At 28.4% G+C, this 6,980-nt stretch overlaps 1 non-coding gene across 1 annotated transcript; it reads right to left on the minus strand.

Moving 5' to 3' along the window:
* Positions 1-6,420: 6,420 nt before the first annotated feature.
* On the minus strand, positions 6,421-6,504 carry TRNAL-CAA (transfer RNA leucine (anticodon CAA)). The gene has a single exon. It is a non-coding gene; the product is annotated as a tRNA-Leu (tRNA).
* Positions 6,505-6,980: the final 476 nt, after the last annotated feature.

A 6,980-nucleotide genomic window follows, 5' to 3' on the forward strand; every position in this document is an offset into this window, starting at 1 on the left:
CTGAAACATTACTGAACTGGAATATTACTGAACTAAAACATCATTGAACTGAAATACTACTGAACTGAAATATCATTAAACTGAAACATCACTGAACTGAAACATCACTAAACTGAAATATTACTAAACTGAAACATTACTGAACTGAAACACCACTGAACTGAAATATTACTAAACTGAATATCACTGAACCGAAACATCACTAAACTTAAATATCAGTTAACTGAAATATTACTAAACTGAAACCTTACACAACTGAAACATTACTGAACTGAAAGATCATTGAACTGAAACATTACCGAATTGAAATATTACTAAGTTGAAACATTACTGAACTGAAATATTACTGAACTAAAATATTACTGAACTAAAACATCACTAAACTGAAATATTACTGAATTGAAATATCACTAAACTGAAATATGACTAAACTGAAACATCACTGAACTGAAACATCACTAAATTGAAATATTACTAAACTAAAAGATTACTAAACTGAAATATTACTGAACTGAAACATCACTGAACTGAAACATTACTGAACTGAAATATTACTGAACTAAAACATCAATGAACTGAAATATTACTGAACTGAAATATTACTAAACTGAAATATTACTGAACTGAAACATCACTGAACTAAAACATCACTGAACTGAAACATCATTGAACTCAAACATCACTGAACTCAAACATCACTGAACTCAAAGATTACCTAAACCGAAACATTACTAAACTCAAATATTACTGAACAGAAATATTACTGACTTCAAACTTAACTGAACTCAAACATCACTCAACGGAAACATTACTGAACTGAAACATTACTAACCTGAAACATTACTAAACTGAAACATTACTGAACTGAAACATCACTAAACTGAAACATTACTGAACTGAAATATTACTAAACTAAAACAACACTAAACTGAAATATTACTAAACTGAAACATTAATGAACTAAGACATCATTGAACTAAAATATTACTAAACTGAAACATCATTGAACTGAAACATTACTTAACTAAAAGATTACTAAACTGAAACATTACTGAACTGAAATATTACTAAACTGAAACATTACTAAACTAAAACATCACTCAACTGAAATAATACTGAACTGAAACATTACTGAGCTGAAACATCACTAAACAAAAACATTATTAAATTGAAACATTACTAAACTGAAATATTATTGAACTAAAACATCATTGAACTGAAATTTTACTGAACTGAAACATCACTAAACTGAAACATCACTGAACTAAAATATTACTGAACTGAAACATCACTAAACTGAAATATTACTGAACTTAAAGATTACTAATTGAACTTAAAGATTACTAAACTGAAATATTACTGAATTGAAACATCAATGAACTGAAACTTTACTGAACTGAAACATTACTGAACTGAAACATTATTAAACTGAAACATCAGTCAACTGAAACATTACTTAACTGAAACATTACAGAACTGAAATATTGAACTGAAACATCACTGAACTGAAACATCACTCAACTGAAATATTACTAAACTGAAATATTACTAAACTGAAACATCACTGAACTGAAATATTACTAAACTGAATATCACTGAACCAAAAAATACTGAACTGAAACATCACTTAACTAAAATATCAATAAACTGAAATATTACTAAACTGAAACCTTACTCAACTGAGACATTACTGAACTGGAACATCACTGAACTGAAACATTACCGAATTGAAAAATTAGTAAACTAAAACATTACTGAACTGAAGCATCACTCAATTGAAACATTACTAAACTCAAACATTACTAAACTCAAACACCACGCAACTGAAACATTAGTGAACTGAAACACCACTCAACTGAAATATTAATGAACTGAAACATCATTGAACTGAAATATTACTAAACTGAAACATCACTCAACTGAAACCTCACTAAACTGAAATATTACTGAACTGAAACATCACTTAACTAAAATATTACTCAACTGAAATATTACTAAACTGAAGCATCACTGAACTGAAACATTACCGAATTGAAACATTACTAAACAGAAACATTACTCAACTGAAACATTACTGACGTGAAATATTACTGAACTAAAATATCATTGAACTGAAATATTACTGAAATGTAACATCACTGAACTGAAACATCACTAAACCGAAACATCACTGAACTTAAACATCACTAAACTCAAACATTACTAAACTGAAATATCACTAAACTAAAACCTTACTCAACTGAAACATTAATGAACTCAAACATCACTGAACTGAAACATTATCAAATTTAAACATTACTAAATTGAAACATTACTGAACTGAAATATTACTGAACTATAACATCACTGAACTGAAATATTACTGAACCGAAACATCACTGAACTAAAACATCACTAAACTGAAACATTACTAAACTGAAACATCACTGAACCGAAACATCACTGAACTAAAACATCACTGAACTGAAATATTACTAAACTCAAATATTACTCAACTGAAATCATACTAAACTGAAACAATAATAAATTGAAGCATTACTAAATTGAAACATTACTGAACTCAAAGATGAATAAACTGAAACATTACTGAACTGAAACATCACTGAACTTACACATTACTAAACTCAAACATTACTGAACTGAAACATTACTAAACTGAAATGTTACGAAATTGAAACATCACTCAACTAAAACATTACTGAATCGAAACACCACTGAATTGGAACATTACTGAACTAAAATATTAGTGAACTGAAACATCATTGAACTGGAATATAACTAAACTGAAACATCACTGAACTGAAATATTACTAAACTGAATATCACTAAACGATGAACTGAAACATCACTGACTTAAAATATCACTGAACTGAAACATCATTTAACTTAAACATCACTGACCTGAAATACTACTAAACTAAAACCTTACTCAACTGAAACATTACCGAACTGAAACATCACTAAACTGAAATATTACTGAATTGAAACATTACTGAACTGAAACATTACTAAACTAAAACATCATTGAACTGAAATATTCCTAAACTAAAATATTCCTAAACTGAAACATCATTGAACTGCAACATCATTGAATCGAAACATCACTTAATGTAACTAAAGTAAGTGACGTAACGTAACGTAACGTAACGTAACGTAACATAACGTAACGTAACATAACGTAACGTAACGTAATGTGACATGACGTAAGGTAACGTGATATAACGTAATGTGACGTAATGTAATATGACGTAACGTAACGCAACGTGACGTAACATAACGTTACATAACATTATGTTATGTAACATAATAATTATAAGCTAAATTTATATATCCTTAGGACTGGAAGTTCAACCTATAAATCCTCAGTTTATTAGCTCACTTTAAAATCCTTAGGGTTTTTTTTTATTTCTTCAAGCTTTGATTTATTTATAAACAGTAATTGTAACGTAACATTACGTAATGTAACGTAATGTTAAAAAACGTAACGTAACACAATAATTATAAGCTCAATTTATAAATCCTTTGGACTGTAAGCTCAACCTATAAATCCTTAGTATTGTAAGCTCACTTTAAAATCCTTAGGTTTTTTTATTTCTTTAAGCTTTGATTTATTTATAAATAGTAATTGAGCTTACGATCCCCAACCAAACATAACGTAACTTAGTGTAACGTAAAGTAACATAATGTGATGTGATGTAATGTAATGTAACATAACGTAATATGACAGAACATAACGTAACGTGATGTCATGTAACGTGACATAACGTAACGTAACGTAACTTGACACGATGTAATGTAACTTAACTTGACACGTCATAATGTTACATAACATGATGTAATGTATCGTAACATAACATTATGTAACGTGACATAACGTAATGTAACATAATGTGACGTGACGTAACGTAACCTAACGTAATGTAACCTAACATAACTTGACATGATGTAAAATGACGTAACTTAACGTAACATAAGTAATCTAACGTAACGTAACGTAATAATTATAAGCTCCATTTATAAATCCTTAGGATTAAAAGTTCAATTTAAAATCCTTAGCTTTTTTTACTTCTTTAAGCTTTCATTTATTTATAAACAGTCGTTGAGCTTATAATCCCCAATGTAACGTAACATAATGTAACGTAACGTAACATAACGTAATGCAATGTAACGTAACGTAACGGAATGGAACGTAACGAAACAGAATGTAATATAATGTAACGTAACATAATCCAATGTAACGTAATGCAACGTGACGTGACGTAACACAATGTAACGTAATGCAACATGACGTGATGTGATGTAACATGATGTAACGAAACATAACGTAACATAATGTAACATAACTTGACATGGGGTAATGTGACGTAAGGTAATGTGACATAACGTGACGTAACGTAACGTAACGTAACGTAACGTAACGTAACGTAACGTAACGTAACGTAACGTAACGTAATGTGACGTAACGTAACATGAGATAACATGATGTAACGAAGTGTAACGTAACCTAACGTAACATAATGTAACATAGTGTAATGTGACGTAAGGTAATGTGACATAACATCACATAACGTAACTTGATATGACGTAATGTGACGTAACGTAACTTGATATGATGTAATGTGATGTAACGTAGCTTGATATGACGTAATGTGACGTAACGTGACATAACATAACATAATATACATAACGTAACGTAACGTAATGTAATAATATAAGCTCAATTTATGTAAAGTTATTATGTTATAAGGTGCCTTCTATGATTACTTTATTTTTGACATAGTACCATTACTTGGTATGTTTTCACCATTGGATGATGAAGTATAAAATTAATCCAATGGTGAAAACACACAAAGTAAGGCTTACTTTGTCAAAAACAAAGTAAGCATAGCCTTTACCTATGTTATAAAATCAAAATCACTTAGTTTCGCGAAAAATGTTACTTTCATGTAAATTTTTTGAACTTTACGTCAATCTCACATTTTTAGAGATAATTTATGTAAAGTTGGACTTAATTAACGTAAAGTTGTATTTTTACAAAAAAAAAAATCAGTAACATTTTGAAAAATCGAGTTTTACGTAAAACATTTGAACTTTACATAAACCTTATATGTTTAGATAACGTTACATTACGTAACGTAGCGTAACTTAATGGGACGTAAGTAACATAGCATTAAATTAATGTGGCCGCCCAACTTTGCACTTTTTAACACATGTGGCCACTCAATGCCTCAACACGACCATTAACGGTGTAAAAATAAAAAATTCTAAGAATTAATGATATTATAAGCAACTTTAATTTTTAAATTTTTTTTATTTTGAGACCATTTAGATGTTGTTTGGTTAGGAAAGAGAATGAATTTTTAGAGAGAGAAATCTCCAAAAATTGTGATTTTGGAAAATAAAAAATGAGGTTCCATGGTAAATATCGTTCCGAACAACTTTAATTCTTGAATATTTTCATTTTCAGTTCGTTAAGGGTCATTTTAAAAAATTATTTAAAGTTTAGTGACCACAAATGTTAAAAGGTGTAAAATTAAGTGACTTTTATATTAAGTTTATAAAATTCAATAGTTATATCGTTAAAAAAAACAAAGTTTAGTGGCATTGGTGTAATTTACACTATAATATAGTATCAACCAAAATATATATATATATAAAAACAAAATAGAAAATTAAGTAGGAATTAATTAATTTTTTTTGAAAAGTAGTAGGAATTAATAAATTAACAAGTCAAATTTATATTATATTGAATTACAAATATAAATATGAACTGTTCAATTTTTTGTTTATTTTATTATATAGTTTTTTTTTATACTCCATGGGTAAAACAAAAATATAATATGATTTGATTCAAAATTGGAAGTAGAGGAGCAAAGTTAGTGTTGTATATTATTTTGTGATTTGGTATGTTCAATAACAGTAACGTGAAAATTATAAAAAAATGATTTAATTTTATTTTTTATTTTTTTATTATGTTTTATAAGAAAAACCGTGATAATTAATATGAGAGAAATATTGTGATTTTGGTTTTATTATGGAGAGAGAATTATGTTTTTAGGTAACCTGATAACCTGTTGGTAACCTCCTGTAGCAGGTGATTTATTCAAAATACAATGATCTCCATTAATGGAGACTCACCATTGAAAACTCTTCCATGTATATATAAATTCTCAATCTTGAAATGTGTTGTATAGTATATATGCTTACTAAGAAATTAAATAACAATTCATTTTTTAGTTATTTTATCTGGCTATTCTAATTGACTTGACTCATTTGTGCATTTAATTATTATGTTGTGAGTTATTGTCATTGATGTTAAAAGAAAAGAAATGAAATAGTGCGCTTGTCCCTCGAAAAAAAAAAAAATATTGATGTTGAAAGAAAAGAAATGAAATAATGTGGTTAAAAAAGGGAAAAAAATGTCAGAAGTGGGATTTGAACCCACGCCCTCTCACGAAGACCAGAACTTGAGTCTGGCGCCTTAGACCACTCGGCCATCCTGACTTGTTTGTTATTTTATAACGTAGTAAATATATATACGTTTTTACGCAGTTTTGTTTTTTTCTCCACCAATGTTCACAGACACGTGGATTTTGGCAATTCGCCCCAAATTGCTTAACTTCTTCTCATTTTGACTTGTAGCTTAATTTTGAAATTCCTTCATACATGAAAGTTACCTCTTATTCAATTAGTTGCATGAAATTTGGACGTATCTTATTAGTTTTTTATTTTTTTTATTTTCTTACAATAAATGATACCTTTAAATTTAAAAGTAATTTATTATTATAAACGAAATAAAAGAATCTGGAATGGGCCATATCAAATTATAATAGTTAACTGTAAATAATATTGGATATTTTTATGAGTTTCTAACGAGCATGTTTATAAATTTATTCACAGGTCTATAATCGAGGTTTCGAGTCGAGCTTTTCCGTGTTCAACTTCCACTCGTTTATTTACAAATCAATCTTTTAAATCAT

Source organism: Euphorbia lathyris, chromosome 2, assembly GCF_963576675.1.
Source record: "Euphorbia lathyris chromosome 2, ddEupLath1.1, whole genome shotgun sequence".
In the NCBI taxonomy this organism is placed as follows: Eukaryota; Viridiplantae; Streptophyta; class Magnoliopsida; order Malpighiales; family Euphorbiaceae; genus Euphorbia; species Euphorbia lathyris.